The sequence below is a fragment of the Mirounga angustirostris genome, unplaced genomic scaffold (genome assembly GCF_029215605.1).
Source record: "Mirounga angustirostris isolate CCGP_5_RB_7025 unplaced genomic scaffold, mMirAng1.0.hap1 SCAF_7, whole genome shotgun sequence".
NCBI classification, from domain to species: Eukaryota; Metazoa; Chordata; class Mammalia; order Carnivora; family Phocidae; genus Mirounga; species Mirounga angustirostris.
Genome location: NW_026991715.1, coordinates 123,539,632 through 123,557,136, shown reverse-complemented (window position 1 = coordinate 123,557,136; position 17,505 = coordinate 123,539,632). Strand labels below are relative to the sequence as shown.

At 41.3% G+C, this 17,505-nt stretch overlaps 1 protein-coding gene across 1 annotated transcript in view; it reads right to left on the bottom strand.

The window, feature by feature from the left end:
• Nucleotides 1-17,505, bottom strand: part of FYB1 (FYN binding protein 1) — a 155,308-nt gene that overhangs the window by 102,508 nt on the left and 35,295 nt on the right. The gene's annotated exons all lie outside the window — the stretch shown is intronic.

The window sequence follows — 17,505 nt, the reverse complement described above, 5'->3', positions numbered from 1 at the left end:
TCTTTAGAGTGAATTGGAGCAGAGGAAGCAAGATAGTTCAGTGGCTGGTAAAGCTCAGATGGTGATGGCCCATTTTCCAAATTCGGTGTCACCCTGGACTCTCAAGATATATTGATCCTTTAGGCTTTTGTGTACCTTCTGTCTTTAAAGACCAGGCTTGAAAATCACCATCTTTCTACAAATGAGAGCCTTCGAACCTTTTTCTGGTTACACTACTAAATAGCTCCTGCACCAACACAGTCTTGACTTTGTCATGGCTTCTGACGGCTTACGCAAAATGGATAAGGAAGTTCAATAAGGCTTCCTATGTGTTTCTGAAATTTGTTCTGCTCTAAGTTTTTGACTCTTTGAAGCTAATGGCATGGTGACAGGATGCAGAGAATATAGAGTCCGATGCAGATAGTAGAGAACCACAAACAGTCCCAGAACCACTTATTTTGTTACTCCGTTTTATAAAGTTTTTATAGCAGATTTAACTTACATTTGCTCACTGTGTAATTCATGTAGCCTGAGTTAACTAAATACATCAAATTAGAGAACAGTCTCTCAGGAATTTACATTTTGACCAATGAACTTGTAGATAATTAAAGTGTTTTCACAGATATCTTACTAGTGGCTTATTTGGATCTTAAGATAATATTTAAGTATTGACAATTATGCAATATAAGTCCTCTCATTTTTCCCGGGCCTCCTACTCTGTCATCTCAAAGAGATCTTAATTTCATCTGCTATTTCTAGTGGTTATTCCATTTTTTTTTTTAAGTAGGCTCCACATGGGGGCTTGACCTCATGACCCTGAGATGAAAACCTGAGCTGAGATCAAGAGTCAGACACTTAACTGACTGAGCCCCCCAGGTGCCCCTGGTTATTCTATTTTTATATGTAAGTAGTATAAACCAGCCAAACCAAACTTACTTTGTTAAAAATATATGAAATTTGAAGTAAAAATTCTTGGTGGCTGAGAAGGATGCTGTTTGACACAGAAAAAAGAAAACAGAAATGCTCTGCTTCCTTTTTTCTCAGCCTCCACGTCCCCCCCAGCGCAGGCGCAAACACACAGACATGGGAGCTTGGACGGTGAATTCCCGCTCTACACTTGACTAGAAGTTAGAACCCAAAAGCATACGGCTAACATGGAGTGGGCTGGGGTAGGGAGATGAGGCCATCTGTGGGGTTTTCTAGAAACTTCCTTCCCCGCATGTGTAAGTTCTATGAGAAGAGAACTGCTCAGAAGAGGAAGGTGTTGGCAAGCTGATCAAGACAGGTTGCAGCAAGGGATCGAGAGTGTGAATGGAGAAAGTAAAACTAGACATAAGAAGTGAAGGGTTACGGAAGATTCCACAGAGACCTCACTCTACAGAATATGGCAGTGTGAAGCCCTTCCTCGTATTCCCCCCTCCCATTCCTATTCCATCTCTCCTTTTGAACTTTGAAGAAAATGCATTCAGTATTTAGTAATCAGGAGTGAACAGTACAATCACCTCATACCTCTTACCTCACTTCTCTATTATAAGTCACAGTAACAAGACTCTGCCATGAGATGAGCAATTTCTCTCACCTTTGTCACCATGGGGCTCTTTAGGGCAGGTTGCACCCTTTCTCATTAAAATTGTGATGCTCTCAGTTTCAAGCTTTTCATGGTGTAGATCCTGCTTTTAACACCAGCTACCCTCTTCCCCCCCCCGCCCCCCGACCCCTCATCTTTCCAAGGTGTTTCGTGGCTTTAGCTGCTCTGGGTTTTCACTTATCTCTTCCTTCATACATTGCTTCATTTTTTCTGAGAATACTGGTGACTCCTTGCTAATGTGCCAGTGGTTCTAGTATGTGACACTTTGCCAATATCTAGTTTAAAATCTGTGCTTAATTAAGATCACTCATCTCAGGGTACAAATGACCTCAATACCCCCCCCAACTGTGTACACTTGTATAATTAGTGAAAAATGCTAGAGTTTGGCATTCTATATCTGTCACTAATTCTATTATTAGAACTAATAATCTCATCTTTTAAAGAGATTTTATTTATTTATTTGGCAGAGAGAGAGAGAGAGAGAGCACAAGCAGGGGGGAGGGGCAGAGGGGAGGGAGAAGCAGGCTCCCGCTGAGCAAGAAGCCCGATGCAGGGCTCGATCCCCAGGGCCCTGGGATCATGACCTGAGCCAAAGGCAGATGCTTAACCAGCTGAGCCACCCATGTGTCCCCTAATAATCTCATTTTAAAGCAAAATTTCACACACAATATCTTATTTGATCCTCCCAAAGCCTGGTTTATTCCTATTGTCAAAGAAGGATAAACTAAGCTCAAGCACGTGGTAGAAAAGAGAACTAAACTGAGGTTTTCTAACTCTAAATCCTGTGTCTGCCACAATACACCATAGGAATCATGACTTTCTTTCCTTCTTGTATGGTTACGATTTTGAATTTAAATCTTCAGCTCACACAAGACAAATTTCTTATTCTGATCCAAAAAGTTTTCCACCTAACCCTAATGATTTGATCATGGCAGACGGTGTGTTAACACTTGTTCTACCCACAGTTGTGATCATAGCAGATCTGAGATGAGCAAAGAGACAAAGCAAGACAGGGGACGTAGGGCTCTAGGCCAATACATCCATTGACTTTATAACATCACAGGCAATCTGAAAAGGGTGAGAGAAGACAAAGACAAACAATTCTGCTTGCTTTATTTTTGATGTTTGGTCTGTGTGTGTGGGCTGGGGGTGGTACATTTATATAGAGGACTATATTAGATCTCTTTTCCCTCCAAACAACTGCCCCCTAGAGTCAGTGAGATGAATCCTCCATCTGGCCATTCAGGGGTCTGGGGCACCATTAAAGTTCATCCATTGTTCCCCTAGGATGGTGTTTATTTTTTATCTGGCTGCTGCAGGAAGTTGAAGGGTGTGAACTGATATAGCTAGGGAAGGAGGCTATGATTTGGGAAGGCCCATGGCAAAAATCAGATTTACAGCAAAGAATTCATATAAAATAACTCCTTCTGCCTGGATAAAATAATAATGAAAAAAAAATACCATTAACATCTATGGTTCATTCAAAGAACAGAAATAAAAAATTACACACACCAAAATCCCTTCTTATTTTATGATTTTTAAAATAGTGTGGTTTTCCTAAAGAATAAAGATACTACAAAGAGAGTCACCTATTATTTTAAAATAAGTATTTCCTTTAATTAAAATTTTAACCACCCATTAGGATGGCTATTATTAAAACCAAAAAACAGGGCGCCTGGGTGGCTCAGCCATTAAGCGGCTGCCTTCGGCTCAGGTCATGATCCCAGAGTCCTGGGATCGAGTCCCACATTGGGCTCCCTGCTCAGCGGGAAGCCTGCTTCTCCCTCTCCCACTCCCCCTGCTTGTGTTCCTGCTCTCGCTGTCTCTGTCAAATAAATAAATAAAATCTTAAAAAACAAAAAAACAAAACAAAAAAACCCCCCCAAAACAAAAAACAAACCCACCAGAAAATAACAAATGTTGATGACAAATGTGGAGAAATTGAGCCTTTGTGCATTGCTGGTGAGAATGTAAAATGGTGCAGCCACTATGGAAAACAGTATGGTGTTTCCTCAAAAACCAATCCAGCAATTCCACTTCTGGGTATATACCCAAAAGAAGTGAAAGCAGGGACTTGAATAGATATTTGTATACTCACGTTCACAGTAGCATTATTCCCAGTAGTCAAAAGGGGGAAGCAACCCACGTGTCAACAGTGGAGGAGTGGATGAGGAAAGAGTGGTATATACACACCATGGAATATTATTCAGTCTTGAAAAGGAAGGAAATTCTGATTAATGCTACTACATGGATGAGCCTTAAGGTCATTATGCTGAGTGAAGTAAGCTAAGTGTCACAAAAGACAAATATTGTGTGATTCCACTTATCTGAGGTACATAGAGTAGTCAAATTCGTAAAGAGTGAAAGTAGGATGTGGTGACCAGGGGCTGAGGGGAGGAGGCCATGGGGAGTTAGTGTTTACTGGGTATAGAATTTTAGTTGGGGGAAAAAGAAAACATTCTGGAGGTGGATGGCATTAATGGTCGTCTAACAGTGTGAATGTACTTATGGCCACAGAACTGTACATTTAAAAATGGTTAAAATGGCAAATTTTATGTTCTGTATATTTTACCACAAAAAAGTAGTAAAATTAGTTAAGCAGTATCTGAACAATTAGTAAACAAAAACTCTTTGTAGATGATACAATTGCTTTGATATTGTACCACAGTGAGATATTTTCTTTCTTTTTACCTCAGTTTTAGTGATTGGAAGAGGAAAATGGAAGTGACTCAAAATGGTAGAGAAAATGATCTTTCAACAAGATCAAGCTTATATGTATACATTCTATGGTCCAGATGAAATTGTGTTTGAGAATATATATATATATATTTTAAAAGATTTTATTTATTTATTTGACAGAGAGAGACATAGCGAGAGCAGGAACACAAGCAGGGGGAGTGGGAGAGGGAGAAGCAGGCTTCCCGCAGAGCAGGGAGCCCGATGCGGAGCTCGATCCCAGGACCCTGGGACCATGACCTGAGCCGAAGGCAGACGCTTAACGACTGAGCCACCCAGGCGCCCTGTTTGAGAATATTTTTAATGACTTACATATAAATGTGGCAAAAATGTAAAAATGGACCAATGTCAAATTTCTAATATAAATAAAAACAATAAAAAACTACTTGAGAGGTATAAGCACACCTCACTGACTAAAGTCATTTTGATAGTCCATGTTCATGAATTGCAAGAATTAATATCGTTAAAATGTCCATACTACTCGAAGCAATATATAGATTCAATACAATCTCTACCAAAATTCCAATGGCATTTTTTCACAGAAATAGAACAAACAACGCTAAAATTTGTATGGAACCACAAAAAAATAGCCAAAGCTATTTTGAGAAAGAAGAACAAAGCTGGAGGAATCATGCTGACTGACTTTAAACTGTATTATAAAGCTATAATAATGAAAACAGTCTGGTATTGGCATAAAAACAGACACATAGAACAGAATAGAGAGCCCAGAAATAACCCATGCATATATGGTAAGTTAATTTATGACCGAGGAGTCAAGAATATACAAGAAAAGAATGGTCTCTCCCATAAATGGTGTTGGGAAAATTGGGACAGCCACATGCAAAAGAATGAAACTAGACCACTATCTTACACTATACATAAAAATTAACTCAAAATGGATTAAAGACTTGAATGTAGCACCTGGAACCATAAAACTCCTAGAAAAAAACACAGGCAGTAAGACCTTGACACAGGTCTTAGCAATGACTTTTTCAATCTGACACCAAAGCAAAAGCAAAAATAAACAAGTGGGACTCATCAAATTAAAAAGCTTCTACATTATTTGTTTCAGAGGTACAGATCTGAGATTCAACAGTCTTGCACAATTCACAGCACTTACCAGAGCACATACCCTCCCCAGTGTCTATCACCCAGTCACCCCATCTCTCCCACCCCACCCCCCACTCCAGCAACCCTCAGTTTGTTTCCTGCGATTAAGAATTCCTCATATCAGTACCTCTGAAACAAATAATGCAATATATGTTAAGAAAAAAAAAAAAAAAGAAGAAGAAGAAGGTAGCGGGAGGGGAAGAATGAAGCGGGGGAAATCGGAGGGGTAGACGAACCATGAGAGACAATGGACTCTGAAAAACAAACTGAGGGTTCTAGAGGGGAGGGGGGTGGGAGGATGGGTTAGCCTGGTGGTGGGTATTGAGGAGGGCACATTCTGCATGGAGCACTGGGTGTTATGCACAAACAATGAATCGTGGAACACTACATCTAAAACTAATGATGTAATGTATGGGGATTAACATAAGAATAAAAAAAAAAAGCTTCTACAAAGGACACCATTAACAAAATAAAAAGGCAACCTACTAAATGGCAGAAAATATTTGCAAGTCATACATCTAATAAGAGGCTAATATCCAGAATATATAAAGAACTCATACAGCTCAATAGCAATAAACAAACAAACAAACAAAAAACCAATTTAAAGAATGGGCAGAAGATCTGAGTAGATATTTTTCCAAAGAAGACATAGAGATGGCCAATAGACACATGAAAAGATGCTCAACATCACTAATCATCAGGGAAATGCAAATCAAAAGTACAATGAGGTATCGCCTCATACCTGTCAGAATGTCTATTATCAAAAAACATGGAAACAGACAAACAAACAAAAAACAAACAAAAACACCAAAACCACAAGAGGTAACAAGTGTTGGCATGGATGTAGAGAAAAGGGAACCTTTGTCCATTGTTGGTGGGAATGCAAATTGGTTAAGCCACTGTGGAAAATAGTAGGAAGTTTCCTCAAAAAATTAAAAACAGAACTACTGTGTAATTCAGCAATTCTTTCTGGGTATTTATCTGAAGAAAATGAAAACACTAACTGGAAAAGATACATGCACCCCGATGATCATTGCAGCATTATTTATAATAGCCAAGATATGGAAGCAACTCAAGTGTTCATCAGTGAATGAATAGATAAAAAAAACCTATAGTATATATAAACAGTGAAATATTATTCAGCCACAAGAAAGAATGAAATTTTGCTCTTTGTGACAGCATAGATGGACCTCAAAGGTATTATGCTAAGTCAAATAAGTTAGTCAGAGAAAGACAAATACCATGTGATCTCTCTTATATGTGGAATCTAAAAATAAATAAAGTAAAAAGACCAAGCTCATCGATACAGAGACTAGATTGGTGGTTGCTAGAGGTGAAGGCTGGGGGTTTGGGAGAAATGAGTGAACTGTTTGGTTTTCTTTAGTTTAAATAAATTAAAAAAAAAAAAAACCAAACACACACAGACAAGTGAATACACAGGTCTCCCACTGTGCCAACAAGGCAACCCCCACCACACACAGAATGTGTTTTGATCACTTCTAGAACTCTCGAAACTCATCCTCACTACCCATACAAATAATCAACTGTGAGACAAATGATCCAATGGAAAGTAAAATGAAGCTGAAGGGAAGGAAGTTGAAGAAAAAATCCACTGGGATCCTCGATCTCTTCTGCTCTTATCCTCACATTTTCATTGATCAATTCCTACTAAAAGAATTATAGCAATTTAACGGCAAGGTTGAAGTAACTTTTGGGGGATACCCTGATTCAGCATGGGTAAGTGGGATTGGGGTACAGATGATGGTTTCTTGTCTTTCTAAATGTTCTCTCTGTTTTCTACAACCACTATAGTGGGTTGAATGATAACCCGCTCTCCCCCTCAAAAAAAGAGGTTCACGATGAAGGGCAACAAGTCTTGTTGCATGATTACCTTTTCTCCCCCACCATTTATTATCACCCCAGAGCAGGCAATCCTGCTGGGATTGTCCCTGGCTTGGAAAGACAGAGCGGGGAATGAGTGACATGTAGCAGGTGAGCTGGAGTGGCTTTTAACCTGCTCCTGGAAGCAAGGTCAAGGCACTGTTCTGACCGACATCCTCGGCGCGGACTCAGCAATATTATTAATAAAGCATATATTGAATTTATATACACAATGGGTTTGCCTGTTTCTTGTGCAAGTAAGGAGGCCAGTTAGCAGAAGTAGAAAAACAGGACAAGCCCTGAACTCTCCAAATCTATGAGAGAAACCAGCCACCAGCTTCTGATGAGGTTCATTTCAGTTTCTAAGACTTCCCATTGGATTTTTATCTCTGCCCAAACATATACATATTTGGTTTATTCCTAGTGGCTGGATACAGAAATGATTCGAACCTCCACCTCTTGGCACTCAGCAAGGATAGACATAAAGGCCTGGGACATATTTGACCCGGAGCTTTGATAAAAATAAGATTAAAATGGGTTAAGCAATTGCTTGCATTTAGCCTTCAGACCACTAGGTGTCAGTGTGGCCGCTCCATGAGGCTGCCATAACTTTAAAGAGTGAATTCCCCCTGGAAACCAGCTTTATTGAGCTCCCAGTCCAAAGAAGGGCCCTCTGGATTGGGGCAGGAGCTGGGGAGCATAGGAAGCCCCTGGTAGTTAAATGGATGGAAATGACAAGCAGGCAGCATGAATATGAGCCTTGAAAATAATTCCTCAAAAGAAATGGAATCCTTCCCAGGCTTTTCTTTTTAAAACAGAAGGCTGACTTCTCCCAGGGGGTCTCTTGAATTCACTGCGACTCCTTTGATATTTGTGATCACTTTTTTTTTTTGATCACTTTTAATGGAAGATTTTTAAAGATGTGGTTTTATTGGAAAGAACAAAGTCTTCATCTTGCCCTTCACCTATCATTTATCAGTATTTTCTTGGGTATTACAATATTCCAAGTTTGTGCCTTGCCTTGTGTATGCACGTCTGTTTTGTCTACACATAAATCTTTTCTGACAGTCTTGCAACATAGACAGAGAGTCCACAGCCATGACTTTGCCTTGTGTTCATAAACCCATCACTTTTTCTACATGGAATGGTCTCTACCTAATGCCAAAATATTTCAAGTGGCAAATATTAACGATCTATGATTCTGTATTAGTACACAATAAGTTCATATAACTGTAGACTCACACCAGCTCTCTGAGGTAAGTACTACTATTACCCTTACTTTTTAGAGAAGGAAACTGAGGCACAGAGCGGCTCGTGGCTCGCCCAAAGTCCCACAGCTGCTAGGAGGCTGAGTAAGAGGCCCATGCTCTTCTCTGAATTACCTCATTATAACTTTAATTAAAAGGTGGGGGGAGGAGGGGAGGCCTAATGAATTCTTCAGAAGAGGCAGAAATTCATACGCGAGGGCCAAAGGCTCCAATCGAATTTTGTTTCTAGTTACTGTGATTGTGAAAGATTTCCTCAGATCATTTGTAGCCCTTGGTCATCATTTGCCCCCTTTCGCCAGGATTCCTTCTGAGAGGTCAGGGTTGATGGCAGCATGGCTTCCCATCCCTGACCTGTGTAGAAATTTCACACCGATCCCCACCCCCTGCCAGATCTTCAGGTTTTGAGGGGGAATTGAAATTTGCTTCTCCTCCTCAAAAGGATGAGCACACACTCATCAGGAGCCAGGATGAAGGAAATTATCTGTGCCCAATAGGACCACGTTTCTGGTTCTGTGGCAGGACCTCACTTAATACCCGCGACACCAGAGGCTGGAACAGGAACATGTGACAGGCCCTATTATGAAACAGCGAGTGACAGAAACACTGTTATCTGCTTATCACCCTTTTGGCTGCAGTGAGGCTGCATTGGAGTGTCCGATGTCCACCTCTTCTGCCATTTTCCAGCAGAACTTTCTTGTAGTTATTTCAGCTAGCATAATCTATGCTGCCAGCATTTGGAGGTGGCACCTTTCCCTGCTGTAAAAAGTTACACATTTATTTGATAGAAGCCGTTACCTGACTCCTGCAGAATGAGGTGGGAGGGTGGCCTCATTTAGTGAGTCTTCCCGGAGCCAGGAGGCTGGGCGCCCCCCCCTCACTTTTGGCTGTTGCGTCTGCTCAGCCTGTAGAGCCCAAGAGCTGTGGCACTTTCAGACACCTGGCAGGGGGATGTCCAGGGGAATGGTTGAGCGAGCCACCCCTCCCTCCCCCCACTGGGCTGACTGAAACAAGTTAAGTTCTGTTAAGTCCTCAGGATATTGAGTAAGAAGGGGGAGAATAAGGGGAACTAAAAAGTGTCTGTTCAGCGTGGACACTTCTGCTGACATTCCCACCAAGTATCTGACATTTATAAGGGCAAAACGCAAATGAGGTTCTCCTGCCGGCCACTCTGCCCCTGGCATACAAGGGGAGGACCTAGAAGGCTTTGGTTCTATAATCTGCCTGCACACCTGGGGCTGCCCACCTGCTGTCGATTTGGGAGCGTCACTCCAAGACGTGGGCTATTTGGGACTTAATTGCATCTGCCGCTGGGAGATGAAATGGGTGCTGGACTATATGAGCCGATGGGGGCGCAGGTGGCAGAAAGCCCAGTGGTTTCACGCTTTTTTGCCATTGGTGAAACTTTTCTTCAAACTCTGGAAAAACGGGAGTATTCAAATTATAATCTATGGTGAGAGACTACCATTGGGATTAAGTGGGATTTTAACAAATTGTCGTTCAATTAAACTTCCTTACCTTCCTTTAATCAATCAGTCAGTCAGTCAATCAATCAATCAATTCATCCATCAGTCATAAACAGTAAGCACTACTGTATGGGCCAAGCACTGTGCTGAAACTAGAATAGTGAACAAGACAAGGTTCTCCTTAGTGTTTATAATCTTGTAGCGGTCGTGGTTAGACACGGCCACTTTCCTCCCCAGATAGTGTTTCTTCCCTTCCTCCACAGTAAGAATGTGTAAACCATGGCCCATGTGCCACATCTGGCCTATGGCTTGTCTGGAACAGCCTTTAAGCTAAGAATGGTTTTTATGTTTTTAAAGAGTTGCTAAAAAAACCCCACAAATAGAAACAAGAACAACAACACATGACAAAGACTGCATGTAGCCTAAAATATTTACTGTCTGGTCCTTTGCAGAAAAAGTTTGCCAGTGCCTGTTTTATAGTAAGAGAATTCTTGTGTTTTAGCCAGGCATGCGACTACACAGAAGAGAACATTTTCTAGCCCCTCTGGCCACTAGATGTGGTCATATGGCAAAGATTTGGCCAATGGGATCAAAGTAGAAGAGATTTATGTAGCTCCTGGGAAGTGCCCTGGACCTGGGTCCTAGCCTGCTTTCCCCTCCGTGCTGGCTGGGCCTGAGCCACTGGGGTTCACTGATGACTAGGGCAACGCTTAGGGATGGCAGAGCCAGAAGACAGAAAGAGCCTGGGTCCTGGCACCAGGGAGCAATTCTACTGTCCTTGGATTTTGCTGGATAGGTATGAGGGAGGGAAAGGAGGAAAGAGAAGAAATGTTAACTTTTTAAAGCCAGTCTTCTGTTTGTTTCTTCTCTTTCCCACAAACCTCCCTCTGATGCCAAAGGAAACGAAATCTCCCCAAACCCAGAACATGCCTTCATGAAATGCATCTCCTCTCTTCTTATTTACCTGGTTAACTCCTGCTCCAGCCCCAAAGCACAATGTAGATGTCATCTCCTTCTGAACTCAGTCTTCGAGATGGGGCAAGATGTCTTTGCTCTGGCTTCCGAGGTGTCTTTTAGTTGCTGGAGACAAGTCTGTTTCTCCCACTGGGCCTTGAGCTCTTTAAGGGTGGGGACTATGGGTTATCTATCTTGGATCTGTAGTTCCTAATACAGTGCCTGTCACACAGATGGCACTTTATAAACATTGTTGAGTGAATTAATTTATTACAGGCCAAGGGCAGCTTCCTGGTTTGTGAGATAGTTACTTTTTTTACACATTTTTATCCCCCCCGGAAAAGGTAAATCCAGCAATTTACACCTCTGGGGGATAGAAATAAATTTTGCTATCCAAAATGGGGGACAAGAAATGTACACATTTACAAAGATTATATTTAAAAATTTGAGTGTTTAAATTGAGTGGTAGCTATGCTTCTTGATAGTACCTGAAAAGTTTGCAAATTTAACAAAAATAAGTAAAAAGCTATGAGATGAGTTTGGTAATATAAGGAAATATTTCTGAAATAGATGAAAATGTAGATACCGAAATCTATCTTATGTTGAGCTGATCTTATTATTATATAATAACAAACACTCAATTTTTCTATTTTTATGATTCTTCACAAAGGAAGAGATATACAATAATTTATTATGTGATAACAACATGATAATGATGATAAAAATCCCATTTGGTTCTCCCTGCCCCCCTCTATGTTATGTGGCTTATAATCAATAAATGCAAAAGTAAAAGCACTGTTTCTGGCATAAGCCTATTTTACTGTATGCTCTGGAAATCATGTAACCATTCTTGTGAAGCAACAGATTAATGTATGACTTGAAAGTCACTGTATAGCAGTAGTATTTTTTCCCCCTTCATTTAAAGGAAAGAATACCAAATACGAGAGGCATATTTTTCTTCACATATAATCCCTCTTGAGGTGGTGTTAACAAAGGTGGGGTTGGAAAGAATGACTTGCATTGTATTTTTTAAGGAAATCAACAATGTAATATTGGATTATTATTCAGGCATCTACTTTTCATTATTTTTGCAGCTCCTCACTAAATCTTTTCATAAATTACGAGCAAACCTGAGCAATTACATAAAATAAAGTCATTCAAAGGTTTCTTAGCTCAAATACTAGCTCTTACATTACATCTGCTGCAGAATTACAGCTAACCTCAATGCTTCTGGATATTTTATGAAATGTTGAGGACTCTCCCTTCCCCCAGCAAGAGCAATTCTAAGAAAATGATGAACGTCTCGATGAATAGCTCATTCTTTGTGGCCTTGAATACCGGGCTTTTCTTCCCCATTATGTGCAGCTCTATTGTGCAACGCAAGGGAATAAAATACCATAGGGTGAAAAGTAGTGAGCTGGGGGGTTATGCAGTGAGGATGGAGGAAGTCAGCTTACTCAGCTCATTGCTACCTGCATCCATATCTATTTAGGATATCAGAATTTCTGTCTTTACAGTCCAGGCAAATTCTTCTATTATCCCTATCTCACCCCATCCTCATCTCTATCCCAGGTTGAGAAACCTTACCCTATTTCTATCTGGCTGGTATCATTACTACCTGCACCGTGGGCCTGTTTATACTTATGGCTGTCCATATGCTCGCTTTTCTGTTCTCGAAATAAAATGTTGCACTATTGTTCTTGTACTTTAGCAATTATAACATTTATCTCCTCTTAATTTTAAAAAAAATGACCGTTAATATTCTAGTCCCGCAGGTAGAGACATGAAGCCAAAGGCCGGTCGAGCCAACCTTCGAGGACAGGTGATCTGGTTCTGGTGGCTATGACAGGAGCACTGTGCCATTCAAAGTCCCCTGGGACTTGTTCAGAAAACAAATCATGAATGTGTTTGCGAGAGAAAATGATTTGGCCTCAAGTTAGGTTTTAGCACCATCCCGCTGGCTTCCCTTTCCTTGAGATCTGGAGGTAGTGTGAAGACGGATTAGGCAGCCTTCCCCCTTCTGCTTGCTCAGCAAGCGAGCGCATTTGGCAGGAGAGCCCAAGCTTTGCCCCTGCTCCCGACTCCTGAGCAGCAGATAAAGCCCAAATGAATCCACACCCTCCCGAAACTCGCCATTGCCCTGCTGACAAATGTCCAGTTGTCGGGAGCTTCGTCGTTAAGCCCATCACAGCCTGGTCACAGGTTATGTGAAGTGTGTGTTCCTAGCGTGAGTTCACTCTCCGCTGTCAAAACTCGTCATGCCCAGGCACGCTGGTAACTCGCATGAGAATGGACCACGTAGAGAGAAGCCAAGAAACAGGTTCTGCCTATTTTCTTTCACTTTAAACAGCTACTTCCCCTTTCCTCCCCTCATAATTCCTACCCACAAATCAGAGAAACATTACAACCTCCAAGGGGCAGGGCAGGCTCCAGGTTCATGTGTTTAAAAAAAAAGGTGGTTTTTCTCTACTTTCCTCCACCCTATCTCCTCCTGACCCCACCCTGCTTCCTCCAACCTGCTCTTGCTTTTTGCTTCTTGGGAAAGCAGAAAACTAGCGGAGGGACATGAAAGATTTCTCCAACTCTCAGCTTCTTACATTCTACAAACACACTCAAAGTAAGAAAAGGTACAAGGACTTGAACAACTTCCAGTGGTTCTGCTATGGGGGGTTTTGTTAACCAGCACGCCCTGGTTAGCCAGGCCAGCAAGTTTTGAGAAATGGGCAGGCAAGACCCACGCTCGTTTCTCCCCTTCTCCTTCGGATGCTCTCGTTTCTTGAGCTGTGGTCATGCAGAAGAGCGGTCACTCAAGATTCTTGACTGTGTATAGCTAGCAGTAAAATATATTTGAACATGCACCCTTAATATGGGGATGTCTTTTAGTGAACCTTATCTATCTATCTACCTATCCATCCTCACACACGTATATTACTTTGCAAATATTCTTTATCCATTATAAAATGTAAACAAAAATAGAAAAGGTGAGATTTTAAAAATATAATCTTTCTAACAATTTCCCTTCATGTCCAACAAGCCGTCTTGAGCCTCCTTCTGTTGTATTCACTCCACTTTGGAGACTGCTATTGAAAAGAATGGGAGGGAAAACCAACGCACTAGAAGGTCGGCAAAGGGCATTAGGGATGTCAACAAAACCATGGTGTTCCCTACTGACTGGTCCCACCCATTCAAGTGGGTTTAAAGTTCCTACTTTTGCATCAAGCGCCCCCAGGCCTTCTGTCTGGTCTAAAGCCTGTCTCCCCGCACCAATCTGCCCCAGCTACATCATCTCTACTGGATCCGCCCGTGTGTTCAGTTCCGAGGTATTCACTGTTGCTCTCTTGCCCAGGTAACCACCTATGGGACATCTTCATCTGAATGTCCAACAGGCATTGCAGACACTCATTCACACGAGACTGAATGGTGAGCTGAAAATCAGCTTTAGACTCGCTTCTCTGACTCCTGCGTTCACATCTGCTAAGACGTGTCCCGTTCCTTCTGTGACTCACAGGGCTTTTGAACCCCACTTACCCATCCTCCCCAGAGTGCTGTCTTTATTATTTCCTGCCTCTTTAACTGCAATGGCTTCTTATTAAATTGTTCTGCCTCTAATCCTTTCTTCCCAGGGCTGTCAAGCATGATCTTCCTATGATCAACTGGATCATGTCTCCCGAAAGTCCTCCAAGTGGCTCTCCAACCCTTCAGGAAACAAAAATCAAAACGCCTTCACATGGCACCTGAGGCTTTCCTCCATCAGTCCTGGCCACATCACATCCCCAGCTGCACGAGGCATAGTTTCTGCTACTCTCATTCCATACCTTCTTCCCCTCCTTCTTCTTCACCTGGGGTAACCCAGTCTTCTTTAAACTCCACTCAGAGATTACCTCCCCACCAAAGCCTTCTCTGACCCTCCCTTTGAGATGTTCAGAGTACCCACTGCATCAGGTGATAATGTATAATATCTGGGTTCACTTGAACTTGCCTGGGGTAGGTCCCAATTCGTAATTTATCTGAGAATAGGAGTCCTCAAAGTTTTGTGTTCAGAAGAATAAGTGGAGGTGTTTTTAAAAGCATGATTCCAGACTGAGGAGATTTAGGGTAGAACCCAGCAATCGTGCTTTGTAGCTGCTCCTCTCTCAAGTGATTCTCATCTAATTCATCCTTGGAGTTTAGCAATGTCAGTGCTAAGGCCTATCAATAAATAGCAATGAAAGAAGGAATTCTTTCTCTCTCGTCTTTCCATGCCTACTAAGCAAATGCATGAATGTGAGCTGAGGCAAAGGTTATATTGATTATTGATAATGCTTTTGGAAGTGGGACTTTGGATGGACCACATCTGGGTGCAGAGATACACCTCACACCACGAATCTGGCCTGTGGACCTGCTTTTGTTGCCTATGTGTATGAGGATGTGTACACACATATACACAAATTCATATAAATCATATTTATTAGCAACAATTAAAAATAGTTTTGAAAAACGTAAAAAGGTAGGGGAACTCTTCCAGATTAAAAGATGCCAAAGGGACATAATAAAATGCAAGAGGTACAGCTTGATTGGATCCTGGTTTGAACCAAAAACAAATTATAGAATAATTTTGGGACAATTGGAGAAATTTTAATATAGTCAATTAAATGATAAAGAAATTTTTACTCTTCTTAGGTGTGATAATGGTATTATGGTTAAAATGGAGACTGCCCTTGTTCTTAGGAGAGATATGCTTACATTTTTAGGGATGATTGTCATAATTTGCACAACTTACTTTCAAATGGTTCAGAAAATCATTTATACATAGACATATAATGTGGCCAGGTGTTAACAATTCGGTGAATTTAACTGGAAGTGAATATAGTTGTTTGCTGTACTATCAAGCTAAGCTTTTCTGTAGATTTAAAACTTTAAATATAAAAAAATGGGGAACTGTAAAAACTAGAGCGATTTCACGTAAACATTCAGATTTGTGGCTTTCTTGGAAAAGTCTGATTTCTCAGTACAACAATTAGCTGGAACTTCACCTGGCCTCCATAATTTGCTGTAACTACTTGGCTCATTGAAATCACCTGCCTGGCCCCAGGAAGCATTTGATTTGCAAACCAAGAATCCGTGAAATTCTGCTGGATTCTCTTCATAGGATTGTTTCTCTCTCTCTCTCTCTTTTTTTAGGATTGTTTCTCTTGAATCCAGTAAGACTGACCTAAAGTGCCTTTTTCTGGGGAAGGCCTTTCACCTTGAGAAGCCCTCACAGGAACCAGAAAACAGGTCTTGAGCTAGCCATGTAGGCTACGTCTGCTCTTGACCCACACACCAAGCTCAGTGCATCTCTTCCAGCAACCATAACCAGATCCAGATGAGGTGAAAGATCCAGTCAGCAGCAATGGGCGACTCTTAACTGGAGCGGTCATTATCCCCACCTTCTAGGGTTTGGGGTCCTGATCACCGAACTCAGGATGAGCAGAGCTGACCTTTGTTGGGACACAAAAAAGCAACCTCAGAAGAGTCGCAGTAAAATCAGGATAGAGACTATCTTTGGGAAGCCACAGTAGGAGAGGGGGAATGATGACAGATTTCAACTTTGTATCTATGCTTTATTCATTTCATATTTAGAAAACACTTCAAACAGGACAAAATTCTTGGTGATGGGCCAACTGGTGATTGTTATATATTTCTTTGTGCCTTTTTTATTTAAAAAATTTCTCAAAAATTGGGGAGGGGGGTGGGAGGATGGGTTAGCCTGGTGGTGGGTATTGAGGAGGGTACATTCTGCATGGAGCACTGGGTGTTATGCACAAACAATGAATCATGGAACACTTCATCTAAAACTAATGATGTAATGTATGGGGATTAACATAAGAATAAAAAAAATTTTCTCAAAAATGACAAATCCAAAGGTTGTTTTTGCCTCACAAGGGATAGGAAGATCTCCACAAGTGCTCCATGCCACGGACATGCCAACTTTGGAAATACTGTCACCTCCTGCAATGCGCTGCCGACCTCCATCAAGAACTGAAGGCACAGGAAGTGGAATCATAAGGCTCCAGTTTTCCTTAATACTAAGAGCCGCAGATTTTAATTTTAAATCACCAGGGTCAACAGTTTTTGATGTGGTATTTCCCCTTAATTCCCCCAGCAGCTAAAAAAAGGGGCTAGCAAAGGAAAATACAAGACAAAAAATGTGTGAGATCTTTTTTATATATATGATATAATTTCCCTTCTCTCTCTCTCTCTCTTTCTTTTTTGACTGTGGAAGCTAATAAAACAAGATCCCTCACTTATGATGTAATCTTCTCTTTTTAATTTTGGAAGCTAATAAAATCTAAAAACACTGCAGTACTACAATGGATGACTCCTTTGGGATTTAGTTAAATATAGCCTTTTCTTACTGTAAAATTAGAACGGTTCTTTCTGTTCATTCTAACCTCAGCAACACATGAAAATAAAATGGGATTGTATAGGGGCTTTCTTTTGGGGCAGCATCATGCAGAGCATCTCATTTCTCTGTGGACAGGCCAGAGCACACAGGGACCGGGGT